This window comes from Dipodomys merriami, unplaced genomic scaffold, assembly GCF_024711535.1.
Source record: "Dipodomys merriami isolate MVZ:Mamm:240054 unplaced genomic scaffold, mDipMer1.0.p SCAF_29, whole genome shotgun sequence".
Taxonomy (NCBI): Eukaryota; Metazoa; Chordata; class Mammalia; order Rodentia; family Heteromyidae; genus Dipodomys; species Dipodomys merriami.
In genome coordinates, this window is record NW_027204381.1 from 12,852,348 (window position 1) to 12,872,975 (window position 20,628).

General features: G+C 39.9%; 1 protein-coding gene across 10 annotated transcripts in view; it reads left to right on the forward strand.

Moving 5' to 3' along the window:
* The first annotated feature begins 327 nt into the window (after positions 1–327).
* Positions 328–20,628, forward strand: part of Zbtb44 (zinc finger and BTB domain containing 44) — a 54,650-nt gene continuing 34,349 nt past the window's right edge. For all 10 annotated transcript variants that reach the window (XR_011375785.1, XR_011375787.1, XR_011375788.1 and 7 more), the window contains exon 1: positions 328–882. The gene's annotated coding sequence lies outside the window, so the exon portion shown is untranslated. The remainder of the gene's footprint in view (positions 883–20,628) is intronic.

Genomic DNA, 20,628 nt, shown 5'->3' on the forward strand with positions numbered 1-20,628 from the left:
AGCTCCCCTTGATGTAAGCGAGGAGCGGGCTGAGACGACGGCCTGCCCACCTGCACGTGTGCACACAGGCCGGACGCAGTCAAGGCCCGCGAGGCTTGCTGGTCGGGCGGGCTGCGCTTCCAGCCAGACCCGCCGAGTCGCCACCGCGGAGAACCCAGGACCCGGAGTGCCGCTCTACGCTTGCGCAAAATAGCCGAGTTTCCTCCTCCGCCCCCCCCCTTCCCGCTCTCCTCGGGCCCCGCCCCTGAGCACGCGCCGCCCCGCCCACTTCCCCTCCTCTTCCACCGAGCCCGGCCGTCCGCGCAGAGCATTGTGGGACACAAACAAAGTGCCCCCCAAACAGGCTGGAGTGAGCCGAGCGGCAACGGCGGCGGCGCCGGCCCGCACGCGCGCGCGGCGGCGGCGGCTCCCTCCCAGCCTCCCCTCCCCTTTCCCTCACTCCCCTTCCCCTTCTTCCCACCCCGCCCCGCCGGGAGAAACGCGAGCCGTCGCCGCGCTCCCGAAACGGCCGCCTGCCCTCGGCCAACCGCCCCCAACGGCCGCCTGCGCGCGGCTCCCCGGGCCCCGCTCGCTCCTCCCCTCAGGGCCCTCCGGACACCGGAGGCGCCCTCCTCCCCGCGCCTCGCACCTTTCCCCGCTCACGGGCACGCCGGCGGGCTGTGCCGCCATGCCCCAGCCGCCGGCCGCTCCCGGGCCTAGGCGCGGCGGCCCGAGATAGGGTCCCTGAGCCTCCCGGGGGAGGAGAGGGAGCCCGGCGCGCGCTCCGCCCCCTCCCCCCGGGCCGCCGCCGCCGCCCCGCCGCCGCCGCCGCCGCCGCCGCAGCCTGGCGGGGAGGAGAAGGAGCAGCAGCAGGCCTCCGGGCCCCGGCCCCGCCGCCCGCAGGTAACGGGGAGGGGAGGGTCGCCCGCCCCGGCACGCCGCCCGCGCGCTCGGGGCGCGCCCGCCTGGGGACTGGCACCACGCGTCGCCCACCTGGGCGCTGGCGGGCGAGGAAAAGCCTCGAGAGCTCACCCCCCACGGGGTCCCCACGGTGGCTTCTAATCCTTCCGTAAGTAACTAGCCTTGTGCCCCCCCTACCCCCCGCGCCGTGGGGCGCAATCTCCCGGATCTCCCAGGGGTGCTTCATTTGCACGTCTATAATGCCCGTTCCAAAACCCTAAGCTGGCGGAGGTGTCACCCACCTGGTGTGTCCGCGAGCCGGAGGTGTTTATTCCCTCCCTCCTCGCGCTGCTTGTTTTCCTCTCTTGTAGTGCAAAGAAAAAAAAGATGGCACTTCTATTTTTTTTTGTAATTTAATTTATTTTTTTTTAAATTGTAAACACATCTATTTTTTCCTACCTGAGGATTGCTCTGCATCTCGTCGTTTTATTGCCGGCCTCATCCGAAAAGAGGATGAAATGACAAGCAGGTTAGACCTGAAGAAAGGAATTATATGTGTTTGAATATTGAGTATAAAGCCCAATGATCCTGGACTTTCTTAGAATGTAAAGAAGATAAAAAGCTTAAAAATTTGCTTTTTTAGCATACTAACCGACTATTAAGATTGGGAAAATGCTCTAACTTCTGCTTATTTCTTAAGTGCTTTATTTGGAGACAAGCTAATACCAGTGGCAAACTACACTGTATGCTATAGATGAAAGAGTTTGGATAGCTAAGCATCTTCATGATTTTCACTTACCTAGTGTTTTAATGTAATTCTTTGATTTAGATGTATGTGTGTTTATTTTCTCCTTTTCACTTTGACCTCTACTAAATTAGGAATATTTTTCCCTTAGGGAATGTGTAAATAACTCGGCTACATACATAAATTACGAAAAACAGGTTTACTTATTTTGTGCAACATTGCCAGGCAGTTTACTCATGCAATCTTAATTCTCACAACAACCTAATGATGTAGATATTACTACTTAATGGATGAGACAAAGTTTGTGGATGTTAAATAACTTGCCTTCAGCTATGCAACTAGAGTGAAATTTGAATCCATATTTAATTCCAGTGTAGTTGTACTTTTTATGCTGTATTTCTCAGTGGTGCAGTTCTTTTATGCTAAGAAAATGGTCCGTCTTACAGAAATAAGAGAGAAAATTAATAAAGAATAGCCCCATGTTATTAAACTCTTTGCTAGTTTGTTGAAAGCTCTTTAGAGATTTGTTCTTGTTTTTTTGTGTTGTGCTCACCTATCTCTGCCTTCCAAATGCTAGAATTACAGGTGTGGGCCACTACCTTTGGTGTCTCCTAAATATTCCAGCATATATTTACTGAAGATATAGCAAGCCAATTCCAGTATCAAGTACAGTACTTATGAAAATTAACATATTCAAATTTCCTCTGTTCCAAAATGTCTTTGAAACTGTCCCCTCAGGGTGTAGTCAATGAAAACACATGCTTTGCCTTCGGTGATTACAGTAGTTCCTTTTGTTACCCAGTACATCTGACTTTTTCTGGTACCTGATTGACCAAACCTGTAGTCTTAAAGAATATACCCACATTCTAATTTTGCCCTTGCCTTCGTAAGTTCTTTTCATTTCTTTATTTCCCATTGAATTTCCAAAGGCTCTATAACCTTAAAACTCAGGAATACTTAACAGGTGATGTTCTGTACCTCATATTTATTGCATCATATGGGAGATAAATAATGTCAGATTGCTACTGATAGTGCTAAATATAACCACTTGGGTAAGTGGTGACTACCATACCTTGGACAAAGATGTGATTTGGTCAGTTTTGGAGAGTCTCTATAGGGAATTCCTTCATTCAAAACTTGAGTTAATCACTTTGTCAAGCTTCAAAGTAAAGAGTTGGGGAAATAGTCACCCTCAATGGCTTTTTTGTTTGTTTTGGTTTTTTGATTCTGTGTGTATGCATGCATGCGCATGGACACGGTGGGGGGGTGCTTCCCCCCCCCACACACAAAAAAAAAGCTGACCTTCATCACTTGAGCCATACTACCACTTTTGGCTTTTTTGCTGGTTAGTTGGAGATAATTCAGGGATATTTCTTTTTTTCGGGGGGAGGGGGTCCGGTCGTGGGGCCTGATCTCTGGGCCTGGGCACTGTCCCTCAGCTCTTCAGCTCAAGGCTAGCACTCTACCACTTGAGCCACAGCACACTTCCAGCTTTTTTCTTTTTGCTTATGTGGTGCTGAGGAATGGAACCCAGGGCCTCAGGCATGCAAGGCAAGCTCTCTACCACTGAGCCAACTTCCCAGCCCCTCAGGGATATTTCTAAGAGACAACTAGGAAATTGTTTTTGATTGATCATGAATTTATAGTGATGTCTTCAGTTTGGCATAGCAGACTTTTTCTTCTTTGATTCTATATTTGTCTCTTGTCTCAAGTGAAAATCTTGCTATGAAATATAATTAATATGCTTACTTGCTTTCTGTTATGTACATAAATCATTTTTAAATTACCAATATTACTGCAATGAGTGGAGTTCGAGATTTCCTTATATTTATTTTCATCCCTAGAATATTATACAAAGGATGTATAATCGTTCAGAAGTCATTTAAAATACTTATTATACTAACAATTTATAGTTTGCTAGCTTCATACTTTTAAGTGAAGAAAGATGAGTTATGTATAAGGTATGTTACTTAGCACAGCAGCACTTTAAGTTTTACATTTAGATTCTGATTCCTTTGGCAAAGAGAAGGTGCTAAATTTAATCCTCAAAAATTACCAGAGACATAGATTTTAAGCTTGTTTTGCAGATGTCATATTCTTAAATAAAACACAAAAGTAGATCTACAGCTTTTATTGGAAATTGTTTTTAAAGAGGCATGTTGCTGGTAGAGTTTTTATGAATCCATCTAGTTTTATGCCACATGACACAACTAGCATACATATGCTCTCTATGATAGAAAGGCATTTGAACATGTGATCAGGTAAAGATAGCATTTCACATTTAATTGGACCACATTTGATAGAAATTGCTATGTGGTTTTGGTGCTATGTTGAAATGGCTCAAGAAGGTTGTAAGGCAGAGGACAGAGATCATTGGCCTCATATCAACCAGTTGTGAAAAGTAAAAGTTGTACTCACATTGTATACTCTGTGTTCAGACCATTACTGCTTTTAGTAACAACAACAAATACCTATTTCCTTCAGAATGGAGTAGAATGATAAAGGGTATATGTGCTTTGGTATATGTGCTTCATTCTGTCTTTAATCACAGACTACCCAGGTTTATTAGAAAGATAAGGTAATGAAGAAGGATGTTACAAACAGTTGCAAGGGCATGCAGGGATAACCATACTGTAGAAAGGAACTATTGTACACTGTATGGACTAAAGTGACAATTGTTAACATTTTTGTGCCCTTTCTGTACCAGCTATACAAGTTATTTTGTACATTATCAGGTAAATCTCACATTATTTGGTGTTGCTACTAGTATCTCATTTTTGCAAGTAAGGACACTTGAATCTAGATTAAATGACTGAGCCTAGAATGTCACAGCTAGTGCTAGCCCCAGGTTTCCAACTCAAGTCTGTCTTCAGAGTTAGCTTTTGTCTGCTTGGTAGACCACAACTAAATCACAACTAGTCATAAAGTTTATTTATAACCAGTCATAAATAAACTCAATCATGACTTATTCAGTCATCCTGAATAAGGAAATACATGAGTAATGTTTATCCTACAGGAACACTGAAGTTGTGTGCAAAGAGTCACATGTGTTTGTCGTGTCTATTACATATCCTTAGATTTCCCTTCTAAGAAATAATGGGAATTACACACACATTACCCCCCCCACACACACACACAAGTGTAAAGAACTGCATTTTGCTAATGCTTTCAGGTTTCTTAAGTGGCTTAACACTCACTAGTTCCTAAATTCCAGACCTCAATATTGCCCCCCCAAAAACAATTCTTTAATAGATGGGTTGGATAGATAAGTGAAAAAAATGAAAACACATCATAAAATGGTAATGATAGAGCATAAATACAGCTATCTAGGCATTTAACTATGAATTTCTTTAGATTTCTGTGACTCAAAATTTTCACAGTAAAATATTGTAGGGGAGTGATTTAAATCACTTTCATTAAAAACAATAGCTGTATAAAAACCAATAAAATACAAAGTCTGTGTCCTTCTCCACGGTGATCCTTTTAAGTTTCTAGCCTTATAAAGAGTAAAATTCCTGTGTTGCTGAAAATGATCAGGTATCAAAAAGGATTTTTATTAAAGGGGGCACCCTCATTATTTAGGAGATAATAAAGCTCCTGCCTATAAAATTTTAATATCCTTATTAAATACTACATATATCAAAAATAACTTCATAGTTTTCTAATGTTTTATAGACTGCTATTAAATATTCTTTACATTTTTAAAAAAATCTTTAGTTGTTTAAAGAAGTTTCAGTTTAACATGAGTATGATGTATCTTGTTGTTACTCTTTCATTCTTCCTGTCTCTTCCAACCTCAACCATATATAATAAGGCTTATATGATTGTTTTATTTAAAATACCACAGTAGGTTTTCTTTGTTTTGTTTTCATTTCTTAACTAGCATTTACATGTATGCAAATGTGTATTCATTCTTTTTTCCATGTTTCTTTTTTTTTTTTTTTTTTTTGCAGTTCATCTACCTACCTCATAGTAGATAACTTTTTCTTAGACTTGTTTTTCTTCCATTTTACTTTGAATCTCCAGTGCTCATTACTTCTCCTCCCCCCCACCCCCCCCACTGTGGTTTGAACTCAGGGCCAGTAGGCTTTCCTGCCTGCCCACAGGTGAAGCTCTAGCACCTCCAGTCCAGCTTTTTATGCTGGCTAATTGAATATGGAGTCTCTTGGACTATTTTACTTGGCATGGCTTTGTATTACAATCCTCAGATCTCAAACTCCTGAGTAGCTCAAATTATAAGACATAAACCAAAAGGAAACCTTGTTTTCCTTTTTTTTTTTTTTTTTTTGGGTCCAGTCGTGGGGTCTGAACTCTGGGCCTGGGCACTGTCCTTCAGTTCAGGGCTAGCGTTCTATCACTTGAGCCACAGCGCCACTTCCGGCTTTTTTCTTTTTGCTTATGTGGTGCTGAGGAATCCAACCCAGGGCCTTATGCATGCAAGGCAAGCTCTCTACCACTGAGCCACCTTCCCAGCCCCCCTTGTTTTCCTTTTTGTGACTTTCCATAACTATATGATGGCAGTTGCTTTTTTCTTTGATACCTTTCCCACTCTGTGAAACTAAGCAAACCTTACTTCTATAAGAACTATTTTTATTTACTGGAATCATTGTCTCTTTTTGGCTCAATTTAGTACTGGACTTACTACTCCTGTTTGGGGATAATTTAAGCTTCTCTTTCTCTTCATTTTCCTCACTGCTAAAATAAAAATTCCATGTGAACCTATCTTTAAAGGTTATGTAAAAAGTCATTTAATATATAAAATATGAACAGTAGCTGGGTGCCAGTGACTCATGCCTGTAATCGTAGCTGACAGGAGGCTGAGATCTGAGGGTCACTGTTAATAGCCAGCCTAGACAAGAAAGTCCATGAGAAAACTTGAAATGGTACTGTGGCTCAAAGTGGTAGATCACTAAGTCGGGCGCTGGTGGCTCATGCCTGTAATCATAGCTACTTAGGAGGCTGAGATCTGAGGATCCAGTTCAAAGCCAGCCCGGGCAGGAAAGTCTGTGAGACTCTTATCTCCAATAAACCACTAGAAAACCAGAAGTGGCGCTGTGGCTCAAGCGGTAGAATGCTTGCCTTGAGCTGAAGAGCGCAAGGATAGCGCCCAAGCCCAGAGTTCAAGCCCCACAACCAACAACAACAACAAAAAAAGAAAAGTGGTAGAGCACTAGCCTTGAGTATAAAAAAAGCTCAGGAACAGTGCCTAGGCCCTGAGTTCAAGCTCCATTACTGACCAAATAAAAGAAAGAAAAATCACATATAAAAATACTTAGAACAACACAAAGAGGAGGCAACAATGCTTGATAAGAAATGTACTCGTGGGCTGGGAAGGTGGCTCAGTGGTAGAGCGCTTGCCTTGCATGCATGAGGCCCTGGGTTCGATTCCTCAGCACCACATAAGCAAAAAGAAAAAAGCCAGAAGTGGTGCTGTGGCTCAAGTTGGTAGAGCGCTAGCCTTGAGCTGAAGAGCTGAGGGACAGCGCCCAAGCCCATGACTGGACCCAAAAAAAAAAAAAAAAAAAAGAAAAGAAAGAAATGTACTCGTTATCTTTCCGGTGTAATTGTAACTCCTCTGTATGGTATTCTCACAATAAAAAAATTTAATGAATAAAATAAAATGCAAAAAAATACTTAAAACAGGAAGTGGTGCTGTGGCTCAAGTGGTAGAGCGCTGGCCTTGAGCTGAAGAGCTGAGGGACAGCCTCCAGGCCCAGAGTTCAAGCCCCATGACCAACAACAACAAAAAAAAAATGCTTAAAACAATGTCTGACACATAATACTATTAACTTACAATTACTGCTTTTAATAATAAGTATTACATATGTGAGGGAGTTTGAAAAAACATTCTCTATTTCTCTATCCTCTAAAAATATTAGTATATTCTCTTGAATTCTACTAAGTTAACTTCCACAGCCCTCTGTTGAACTCATTTTCTTCCAGCTAACCCCTTTGCTGTCTTTAGAATGAAATTACTTCCGATTGAATTGTCTGCATTTGTTTTCACTTCCAAATTTCTGTGTATTCTTTCTCTCTGCCCACTTGTTTCTAACTCTTGATAGTTCTTGCTATAATATATTATGTAGATTATATGCTATTATAAGGTCTTTTGGCCTATATCTTTGATTTGTAGCATTTGACATTGTCAGTTGCTCCTTGAAATATACCTACACCCTTAGTTTTTGAAATATCCTACCTTCTCAGTTATTTTATATATATGTAGATAGATACATAGATACAGATATCTCCTTACCTCATTTTTCCCTTCTTTAGCTATAGTTTTATCAATTTTGCTTTTTTCAAAGAACCAAATTTCGGTTGGTTGTTTGTTTCATTCTTTAAGTTAATTCTGTCCTTTTCTAGCTTCTTAAGATAGAAGATTAGAAATTTGACTAGTGAAATGCATATGACAAAAATTCTCATAACTTATTAATACAGTTCAGTTTAAGTACTTTAAGATTTTTTTTTGGTAGGTCGTGGGGCTTGAACTCTGGGCTTGGGCGCTATCCCTCAGTCTTCAGCTCAAGGTGAGTGCTCTACCACTTGAGCCACAGCACCACTTCCGGTTTTCTAGTGGTCTATTGGAAATCAGAGCCTCATGGACTTTCTTTGCCTGGGCTGGCTTTGAACCGTGATCCTCAGATCTCAGCCTTCTGAGTAGCTAGGATTACAGGCGTGAGCCACTGGTGCCCAGCACAAATGTTCAGATTTGGGGGGGGTGCGGTCGTGGGGCCTAAACTCTGGGCCTGGGCGCTGTCCCTCAGCTCTTCAGCTCAAGACTAGCACTCTACCACTTGAGCCACAGTGCCACTTTCGGCTTTTTTCTTTTTGCTTATGTGGTGCTGAGGAATTGAACTCAGGGCCTCAGGCATGCAAGGCAAGCGCTCTACCACTACAACCATGATTACCACCCATCTCCAGAACTCTTTGCATCTTTCAAAACTGTCATATTGGTTTTTTTTCTTTTTTTTTAGTTTTTTTATCTTTAAGTAGTTGTACAAAGAAGTTCCCATTCTACAAAACAGTATATGAGTACAAAGTGTCTGACAAACATTGTCACCCATGTCTCTTAACCCATTCCTTCTTTCACTTTTTTTCTTTAATTGAGATTAGGTGATTACATAAATTTCACATATTTCACAATATTGTGGAATAGTGATGCTTAGAGTCACAAACACATTTTAACTTTCACAAGGCAAATTTTCATTATCATGGTCTATACAGTTTGTGAATTCTATGAGCTTTGACAAGTTATTTTTTCCACATCAGGTGATGTTTACATTTCTTTCCTTTTGCTTAGTGTGGGCTGTTCCCACTTATTCTGTTCCTCCTCCTGGCTTCCCTCTGTTGTGTGCATATATGCATATACCATATATATGGTCCAGAACATGGAGTCATTTAGCAATGATAAAATGGGTAGCTGTCCTTTGTTTCTTGAGTCCTGTTTGCCATATCTTCTTGTATTTTGGCTTTAGCATCCACATATCAGGGAGACCATGTGCCGTTTGTCTCTTTGTTCTTGGCTTACTTTGCTCAAAATAATCTGCTCTAGTTCCATCTGTTTCCCTGCAAATGCCATTATTTTGTGCTTTCTAATGGCTGCATAATATTCCATTGTATATAGGTACCACAATTTTTGGATTCACTCATCAGTAGTGGGGCATCTGGTTGTTTCCAAATCTTGGCTATTGTGAACAGTGCTGCAATAAACATGGAGGTGCACGTGTCTTTGTATACTGATTCCTGTTGCTCAGGGTAAATGCCTAGGAGTGATATGGCTGGGTCATAGGCGAGGGCTATATTTAGCTTTCTGAGTATCTCCAGACTGTTAAAACTGTCATATTGTTAAAAAAAAAAAACAACCCTGCTGTAACTGGCTTCCTGCTTCACTTAGCATAATGTCATCTATGTTGTAGAATAGGTCATAATAATTTCCTACTTAAAGCTAGTAAATATTTCATTATACATATATATAATGTTTTGTCTCTTCATTTCCATGGAAATTTGAGTTGCTTCTTTTGACTGTTTTGAATAATGCCAGTTTCAACATTAATGTCCAAAGATTGTTTTCAATTTTTTTCAGTATATACTTAGTGGAATTTCTAGATATGCTTTTTTTTTTTTTTTTAACCCCCTGGGCTGGAGATTAAACACAAGGACTTTACCAGTGAGCTGTATTCCCAGCCCTTGGGGTTTCTTTTGAGACAAGGTCTTGCTATGTACCTCTTGCCTTTTGTGGAATATAGGCATTTGCTTTTACTTAGATTGACAACAGAAGGTCAAGATAAGAACAAAATTTCAAGTAGAAAGTACTGCTATATTTGTTAAAGAGCAAAACCAAATTCTAAAGAAAATGTTGGAAAACATACTTTCTGGAGAAGAGGAGTATGATTGAGTTATAATGTCCACTGGGTTCAGTTCACTAACTTTTTTTTGTGTGTGGTTTTTTTTGTTTTGTTTTGTTTTGTTGTAGGGCTTGAACTCTGGGCTTAGGCACCGGTCCCTGAGCTCATTTGCTCAAGGTTAGTGCTCTACCATTTTGAGCAACAGCTCTACTCTGGTTTTCTAGTGGGTTAATTGGAGGTAAGAGTCTCATGAAAACTGGGTGCCAGTGGCTCAGACCTATAATCCTAGCTACTCAGGAGGCTGAGCTCAGAGGATCACAGTTCGAAGCTAGCCCAGGCAGAAAAGTCCCCATGAGACTCTTATCACCAGTAAACTACTCAGAAAAGCCAAAAGTGGTGCCAAGGCTCAGGGACAGCACCCAGGACTGGCCAAAAAAAAGTCTCGTGGACTTTCTTTCCTGCCTGGACTGGAAAGCATCAAACTGCAATCCTTAGATCTCAGCCTCCTGAGTAGCTAAGATTACAGGTGTTGAGCCATCAGCACTGATTTTGGGGGGGGGGGTCCGGTTGTGGGGCCTTGAACTCTGGGCCTGGGCGCTGTCCCTCAGCTCTTCAGCTCAAGGCTAGCGCTATACCACTTGAGCCACAGCGCCACTTCTGGCTTTTTCCTTTTTTGCTTATGTGGTGCTTAAGAATCGAACCCAGGGCCTCAGGCATGCAAGGCAAGCGCTCTACCATTGAGCCATCTTCCCAGCCCCAGCACTGGTTTTTTTTGTGTGATCTTTAGCTGATGTTTTTACTTTGTATTAGGATTCTTCCATTCTCAAGCCAATTTCTACAAAAATTCTTTTTTTTTTTTTTTGTCTGGTCATGGGGCCTGAACTCTGGGCCTGGGCGCTGTCCCTCAGCAATTCAGCTCAAGGCTAGTGCTCTACCACTTGAGCCATAGCGCCACTTCCGGCTTTTTTCTTTATGTGGTGCTGAGGAATCAAACCCAGGGCCTCAGGCATGCAAGGCAAGCACTCTACCACTGAGCCACCGTCCCAGCCCCTCTACAAAATTCTTAAGTATTTTATTTGTTAACTGTGTTTAGACACTTGTTCCATATATTATATCTCTATTTTGTTCATTTTGTAGTTAAGTTTTTATTAGGTGATTAAATATGTCCACAGAGAGTTTTGAGCATTGTTTTAATTGCCCACTCTGTTAGGAAGTTTAAAAATGTGAACCAAGCCTCCCTCCATAAGTTGAATATAGGTCAGTGGAATAGCAAGGTATGTAAAACTCTCATTGAACACATAATATGTGTTAAATTGTCTTAAGTATATAAAACATTTAAATGGTATGGCAACAAATGAAGAACCTCTGCTAGGGGTACGAGTGGGTTCCAACAAAACATTATATATGTATGTGTAGAAATGACAGGCTTAAACTCGGGGCATAGGCCTTGTTCCTCAGCTTTATTGCTTAAGGCTAGCACCTTACCACTTGAGCCACAGCACCACTTCTGGTTTTCTGGAGATTAATTAGAGTTAAGTGTCTCAATGAGTTTCCTGCCTGGGATGGCTGTGAACCATAATCCTCAGATCTCAGCCTCCTGAGTAGCTAGGATTACAGACATGAGCCACTAGTGCCTGGCAACAGGTAATTTTTAAAATCTGTGTGGTTTGTCTACACTAAGGCTTGCACATAAATGTTCATAACAACTTTTTTTTATTACAATAAATAGTTTGAACTATTTGCAATAAAATAGACTGTAAACAGTCTGTCAGCAGTCAGTAGTTACATGACAACTAGCTTTTGGTACATCTATGTTATGGAATAGTCCTCAACAGTAAAAAGGAACAAAAAATTCTCAGCCTTATGTTGGTTGATGTTAATATGAGTAAATCTCAGAATTATATCAAGTGAAAGAAGCCATAATTATATCAAGGTAAATCATAGTATTTCCACTTATATAAAACTAGAAAAATACAGCTAATCCAAAGTGAAAAAATCAAATTGGTCCTGAGGGAGGGACAAGAAGGAGACTACAAAAGAAGACAAACTTACAGGAATTATAGAAAATTTTTTTGTTGGTGATATCATAACTCATCAGATTGTATGTTTCAAATATGAGAAATTTATTGTACATCAGTTATATCCTAGTAAAGCACTTAATGTAATTTTTAAAGACTGTATGCTGGGAGCACAAATACTGTTGATTCTCTAAATATATTAAAATTATCTTTGGAGAATGTAACCTGGTAAACCTGTTTGTATTACACTAGATTAGTAATCCAAATAGAAATCCCAACAAGAGTTTCTTGGAAGGAAAGGTAGCATAACTTAGAAATAAAATGAGAACACGGTTTAATTCAAAGCCAGAAGTTCTTGAGTTGGAGTTGGTAAAGTCACCTGTTTTTTCTAATCTTTATTTTCCCTGATCTTTGATTTTCTAATCTGTGTTGAATTTTTAAGATCCCCTCAAAAATATATTTGAAAGTATTTGAAGTGACATACAAATGGAAGGCATTGCTGACATCTAGAGTGGAGAAAAAAGCAAAATAGAGTATGGAGAAGGGAGAGTAGAGAGGGGTAAAAGCAGCCTAACCATCTAAAATCAGAATGCATATACATCACTTTGTTTTGTATTTCTCAAACTGTTTTGTGTTTATTAAACATACTGAACTTAATATTCATAAGTACCACAATACTAAATAAGCACAGAAAATAAAATGAAGACCAGAGAGCAAAAGTTTTTAAGTAGATTATATTCCCAAATTTGTCTATAAAAAGACCTTTATCCACAGTTTGGCTTTCTATGGTTTCAGATATTGTGATGAATCAACTGTGATTTAAAAAAAAAAAAAAACACCTTTTTTTGGTGTGTCAGGGGGTGGGGTATGCTTGGGTTTGTACTCAGGCCTTGTACTTGCTAGCTAACCTAGCTAGTGCTCTACCACTTGAGCCTCATGTCCAATCCTGCTTTTTGTTGATTAACTACAGATGAGAGTCCCATGCACTTTTATCCTCCCCAGGCTGGCTTGAATTTCTGTCTTCCAGAATTCAGCATTGTGAATAGCCAAGATTACAAGGATTAGCCAACATCATCTGTCTGTCCTGACTCTTCAAAGAGATAATATATTTATATACTTTTGTTATAATACATTGTTCCAAAGTCTGGCACCAGTGGCTCACACCTTAATCCTAGCTACTTAGGAGGCTGAGATACAAGGATTGTGGTTCAAAGCCAGCCCAGGTAGGAAAGCCCAAGAGACTCTTACCTCCAATTAACAACCAGAAAACCAGAAGTGGCACTGTGGCTCAAGTAGTAGAGTGCTCACTTTGAGCTGAAGAGCTCAGGGACAGCACCCAGGCCCAGAGTTCAAGCCCCACAACTGACCCCCCCCCCAAAAAAATATATATATATATGTGTGTGTGTGTGTGTGTGTGTATACACACATATGTATTTATTGTTAATCATCTCCTGTGTCTAATTTATGTTTTATCTTAAACCTGTTATATATAGGAATACACACACACACACACACACACACACACACACACACACAGAGGAACCATTATTTGTGGTTTCAGTCATCCAATTGATCTTTTTCAGATTAATGAGATCTGTTTAAATTTTGAGATATGGGTGATTGAGCAGTTATGAATTATACTGCTATGTCATTGCAGATATTTGAGTATTTGAGTTTTATCTGTGAACAAGGTTGTGTTTGGGAGGGTGCTTTGTTTTTCTTTTTCTTTTCTTTTTTTTTTGGTGTTTTGCTTGCTTGATTTTTACATTAATGAGAATTCAACCCAAGGCCTTACACATGGTAGGCAAATGCTCTACTACTGAGCTATAACCCCAGTTCTCTTATCTGTGAAAAGTTTTAGTAAGAGAAAGAGATAATCTGAGTTATGATAGTTGTACTTTCATACTGCCTATAAGCAAGATTTATGACTAAAAATTTTGTAATAGTATTAATGTACAATTCTATAAAATTCCATGAAATTAAAATTAGGCTAGGAATGTGGTTTAGTGGTAGAGTGTTTGCCTAGCATGCATGAAGCCCTGGGCTCGATTCCTCAGTACCACATAAACAGAAAAAGCCTAAGGTGGTGCTGTGGCTCAGTGTCCAGGCCCTGAATTAAAGCCCCAGGACAGGCAAAAAAAAAAAAGGTTCCTTCTTGTTAAATCTTAACTTCGATTTAATTAGACAAATGTACTTCTTAGAGACTTTGTAGAATTCTTCTGGTATCTCATGCCAAAATAAGGTCTATGTTGTTTAGTTTTGTTCCTTGCAGTTCTTCATTGAATAATGCAGTTACATAATCTCTCTCTATAGATACAGATATATATCCTTTCTGCCAGCCTCTTTAACTCGGTTTGTTTTAAACTATTTACATTCAGGGTGAACATTGATATATAAGATTTAAAGCTTCCATTTCTCTTCCTTCTGTTGTATTGTGTTTTTTTTTTGGTGGAGCTGGGAGTTACACTGGGGTATTTTTGCTTGCTAATCATGTGCTCTTGCACCAGAACCAACCCATCCACCCCATTATCCATTTTTGCTGTAGTTATTTGGGGGATAGTAGCAGTAATTTTTGCATAGCCAACCTAGACCATGCATGACTCTCAGATTTATGACTCATATAGCTGGGATGACAGACACATACCACCTTGTCAAGCTACTGGTAAAAAATGGATCTCACTGATTTTTTTTTTTTTTTTTTGCCCAAACTGACCTTGACCATTCTAATCTCTGAGTAGCTAAGATTATAAGCCATCACACTCCTGTTTCTGTTTTCCTTATTCTTCTTTCCTATACCTTTCTTAGAAACGTGTACCTTTTTTAGAATTTATTTTTATCCATGGTGTTTTGAGTCTTCTTCTTAGATTTTTATTTGAAATTTGCTCTAGATATTATATGTAAGTAACTTACCACCATCTACTAATATAAGCATTTCACATTGAACATCCCTTAAAATTCCTTTGTACCCTTTCCTCCTTTTTATAATGTCAATTTGCTCTACATAATTTGAGAGCATCAAAGTGTGTTGCAGCTTTCACTTTAATTCAAACATAATTTAGAAAAGTTGCCTGTAATATTTTTTTTTCATCATTGTTCCATTTCTGAAATTTCTGCAGCCTTTTTTTCTAGGATAGGCATGGCAACAAATGTTCTCTTATTTATTTGAAGATATCTCAATTTCCCTTTCCTTCCTGCAGGGCATTTTTGCTGGATATAGAATTCTGTGTTGGCCTTTCCCCTCTTGAAATACTTAAGTGTGCCAGTTCCTAGCATCCATTAGTGTCCTTAGTTCTCACCAATTTGGTTGGGTGATTTGGTGGGTAGGTTTGTTGGCTAGCCCAGTTCTCTTTTGCTTTCACTGGGTACTTGCATCTCATTACAACTCGATAAAGGGTACAATCTTTTTGAGCTCCCTGTTTCAACCTCTAATTTGTTTTTGTTGTTGTTGTTTTTGTTGGTCATGGGGCTTGAACTCTAGGCCTGGGTACTGTCCCTGAGCTCTTCAGCTCAAAGCTGGCGCTCTACCACTTGAGCCATAGCACCCCATCCAGCTTTTTCTGTTTATGTGGTGCTGAGGAATCGAGCCCAGGGCCTCATGCACGCGAGGCCACCACTCTACTGTTGAGTTATCTTCCTAGAACCCCTCATCCTTTAATTTGAATGAAGTATTACTTACCATTGAGTTTTAGGAGTTTGTTATACTGTATATTCTGGGTAGAAGTTTCTGACAGATGTGTGATTTGCAAATAATTTCTCACAGCTATGCATATCTTTTCCTTTATGACATAGTGTTTTTCACATAGTAAATGTTAATAATTTTGAGGAACTCTTTCTTTTTTCTTTGATTGTGCTTTTTGTTAATTACTGATAGCTTATTACCTATCCTGATCTGAGGTTACAAAGGTTTTCTCCAGTAATTTAGCTTATAATTTTGGAATAAAGAACGTAATTTTTTAGTCAAAGAATTTTTTGGAGTGTTGGGTTTTTTTTGGTTGTTTTTTTTAAAAATGGATGTCCAATTGATACAATGCCATTTACTAAAGTGACTTTTTTCCCATTGAATATATCTTTGCCAAGAATCAATAGGCCATATTTGTGTGGGTAGATTTCTACATCTATAATCAACTTGTCTATACGTACAAAAAAAAACACTGCTGAAATTTCAATTGTAATAGAGTTAACTCTGTAAAGCAATTTGAATAGACTTGACCTCTTTTACTATGTTGTTTTCCAGATCATGAACATATTATTATTATGCCTGTTTACTTGGGTGTTCCTTGATTTCCTTCATCTGTGTGTGTATATGCACTTTGCCAGCTTGAACTCTGGGATTCAAGCTCTCATTTTAATTTTCATTCACAACCGGTACTCTACCCCTTGAGCCATTCATCCAGTTCAAGTTTTTGCTGGTTAATTAGAGATAAGTATCTCAGATTTGTCTACCCAGGATTGAGATCTGAGATCCTCAGATCTCAGCTACCAACACTTGATCTTATCCATGTTTTACACTTTCTGCTTATAGTTTCCATAAATGTTTTGTTAAGTTTGTAAGTATTTTTGGAGCTATTATATTGATTTTAAGGGCTTTTAATTCCATTTTTCTCTTATTTTTCTTTGGCAGAACTAATGTTTGAAATCAGGGCTGCAGCTGCTAGGTAGTCACTACCGCTTCAGTCATGTCTCTAGGCCTTTCTGCTTTGATTATTTTTGAGGTAGGGGCTTGCTTTTTGGCTAAGCCAAGGTGAACTTTGATCCTATTTATGCTTCCTGCTGTACCTGAGATAATAGGCACATGCTTAAAACACCCAGCTTTTTTGTTGGTTAAGATGAGAAGGAATATTTGCTCATCCTGGCCTCAAACTATTCCTCCTGATCTCCTCAAACTATATTCCTCCTGATCTCTGCCTCCTGAACTGTTACAGGATTACAGATGTGAGCCACCACGCCTGGCCTTGTTGATCATTACTATATTTAGAAATATAATTGACTTCTTTGGATTGAACTCATACCTATTATTTACTAGTTCTAAAAGGTAATTTTTCTTTTTTAAAAGGTATATTCATGTATGAATATAGACAGTTCCGTTTTTTCAGATCTGTGTGCACCTCTATACATTCTTTAAGTAGGAATGGTGGCATGGGACAACATTGGCTTTTTCAAGATCTGGATGAGAAACATGTCTGTCTCTACCTATAGGACTTTGTAATAGTACTCTTATCAGATAGGGTAAGTTCCTCTTAGTCCTGGTTGTCTCAGAATGTGTCATAGAGAGATGTTCAATTTATTTCATATGTTTTCATTGTACCAGTGAAATTGTTAGCCAGGGCACAGTGGCTCAGGCCTATATTCACAACTAATGAGAGATGTAGAATGATTAGGAGGATGCTCTAGGGCAGTTAGCAAGACCCATCTCAACAAACAAACTGATATGATGACTCTCATCTATATTCTAGCTACACTGTGGTACCCACTGAAAGCTCCAGCCCAGGAACCACGAGGACACTAAGTCATGGACAGCAAAGTTATTGTCAGCAAGCTGACAAGGCTGTATCTTTTAGACTGGGTGCAATGCTTGTCTTTGTGCAAAGGGAATATCTTTATGGAAAGTTCCACTAGGGGAAGGGAGTACTCTGCAGTTGCAGCTGGAGCCAAAGATTCATAGCCAGGGCTGCGTTTACTTGCAACAGTTGCAGTTAGGTCTGAGTGAAAGGCATTCCACTGCTGCAGCTAGAGACTGTTGGTTGAGGAGGTGGGAGTTAACAATTGCAGTCAGGTCTGATCTGGTCACCTGATTTCAGGAAAAGGGGTGAGGATCGAAGATGGAGATTGTTAAGTCAAAATTGAGGACACACAACACCTACCATGTCCAAGCCCAGCCCCAGGCAAAAGCAGGAGACCTAATGTAAAATGTAAGCTAAAGTAAACAAAGCCAAAGTCACAGTAGGTTGCCTGCCTAGCAAGCATGAGGCTCTGAGTTCAAGTCCCAGTACCTCTAAAGAAAAGTGAATAAAAATAGTGAATTGCGCTCTCAGCCTCAAGAAGAGTGGAAGTCCACAATTGTAGAAGAGACTTGTGGGTTTAGTGGCCACATAGCCTAAACTATACTGACTAGCCAGCAGAAAGGGCCAAGGGGAGTAGGAGCTGGCAGAGCCCTGTTGTTTGGCCTGAGCAAATATCAGACTGACCTTTGAGATTATTCCTTCAAAAGAACAACAACTTGAATGGAGTAACTTTTAAAATAATGCCTAAGAAATTGCTGAAAAGGAGTACAATAGTCAGTAGAGTTAAATTCCTGAATATAGTAAAGGAGGACAGCCATAGTGTATCACTATAAATCCAGAGTGATCATGAGGTACTCAAACCACCTCCCTAAGGAGCACAATTTTAAATGTTTAGCATCATTAAGGATTGGGAAATAACCGAATTCCAGCTGGTCATTAAAAAGTAAATAAGAAAATAACAGCACCAGAAAAGAGGTGGGGGGAAAGGAAGTTGCCATGATCATTATAAAAAAAAAAAACGTCCAATTTCCAACAAAAAAATTGAGGTATTCACAGAAATAAGATATGATCTAAATAGTGGGAGGAAAACAACACCTCCCCCCAAAAGGAAAATACTACCTGTGCAAGAGAGATCAGATGTCAAAAAAAGACAAACCATTCATATATTTCATAGAACTAGAGAAGATCATGAATTAAAAACAAAAAGAAGGGGGACTGGTGGTTCACATCTATATCCTATCTACTCAAGAGGTTGAGATCTGAGAATCAAGCTTCAGGGCCAGCCAAGGCAGATGAATCTGTAAACTCTTACCTCCAGTTAACCAGCAAAAACGCCAGGAGTGGAGGCATGATTCAAATTTTAGAGCACCCACTCTGAGCAAAAAAAAAAAAAAGAAGCAAAAGCTTATGGCCCTGAATCCAAGCCCCAGTACAGCAAAGTAATATATTGATAATATTTCACAAATAGAAAATATCAATAAGGAGATCTAAATTATCCATAGGGACCAAATGGAAAAATCTACAGCCGAAAAATGTACTAATGTACTAAAGTACTAATAGCATATTTAAAATTCACAAATGTGGCTCAATAGATTTCAGTGGACACAAAATAGATTGAGCAAAGTTGGATATATATTAATATCAAAATACATAACAGTATAGCTACTAAGCTGGGCACCTGTGACTCACATTTGTAATTCTATATACTCAGGAGGCTGAGATCTGAGCATCACAGTTCCAAGCAAGCTGAGGCAAGAAAGTGCAGCCCAAGTGGTAGAGCACTGTCCTTGAGCAAAACAGCTTAGGGACAGTAACAAATTCCTAGGCCCACACAAAAACAAAAACAAAACCATAGCTACTTAGAAGGCTGAAATCTTGGGGATCCTGGTTCAAAGCCAACCAACTGGGGCAGACAAGTCCTTCGACTCCACCTCCACCATAGGCAGCAAAAAAGAAGGGTCCATTATGGATGTGCTGACTAAGCTACCACACTGAGCAAATGATGATTCCTTTCCCCCCCTTGGGGTTTAAGCCTCAGTGCTACAGGGGTAAAAAAAAAAAAAAAAAAGAATAGATACAAGTGGATTCTCAGAAAAATGAGTAACACCATTATATATACCATTGGAAACTTAAAAATATCAGAGGGATAGGAAAATGTAATGAGGTTGCAGTAAGAAAACAGTAGAAAACTTACATAATTCTTGAAAAACTAATCTACACATTTAAGAAATTTATTGAATTCCTGGGGGGGGGAGGAAATGGATGTACAGAAAAACATGGTAAAAATGCTGAAGGTCAAAGATAAAGACAAAAATCTTAAAAGTAACAAAGAGGGGCTGGGAAGGTGGCTCAGTGGTAGAGCACATGCCTTGCATGCTAGAGGCCCTGGGTTCGATTCCTAAGCACCACATAAGCAAAAAGAAAAAAGCCGGAAGTGGCGCTGTGGCTCAAGTGGTAGAGTGCTAGCTTTGAGCTGAAGAGCTGAGGGACAGCGCCCAGGCCCAGAGTTGGGGCCCCACAACCAGACCCCCCCCCAAAAAAAAAGTAACAAAAAGGAAAAACAACTCAAAAGATTAAGGACATGTGACTACAGACAGGAAATATAATAAGATATAAGGTATTGTGGTTGTAATAGGAACAAATAAACTTTGTATAACCATACTGTTAAAGGAAAAATTCTATCTTCCGTGGTGAAATCAAGCTGATATTGATAAGTTAAGCTGCATTTATAAACATATATAAATTTATATATGTTTTACATTATAAATGTAAAACAAAAATGAAAAAATCAAATTAAGATGCAAGACTAAGTTCATTGATTGAGCACTTGTTCAGCCTATACATTGTCCTTGTTTTAGTCCAACACTGCAGGGGGAAAAAAAAGAAAAAGAAAAGCTACATTAGAAAATACTCAATTCTGGGCTGGGAAGGTGGCTGAGTGGTAGCATGCCTGCCTTGTATGCATGAGGCCCTGGGTTCGATTTTTCAGCACCACATAAACAGAAAAGGCCAGAAGTGGTGCTGTGGCTCAAGTGGTACAGCACTAGCCTTGAGCTGAGTACAGCACCCAGGCCTAGAGTTCAAGCCCCACAACTGACCAAAAAAAGAAAAAAAGAAAAAAATGCCAAAAGAAGAATAGA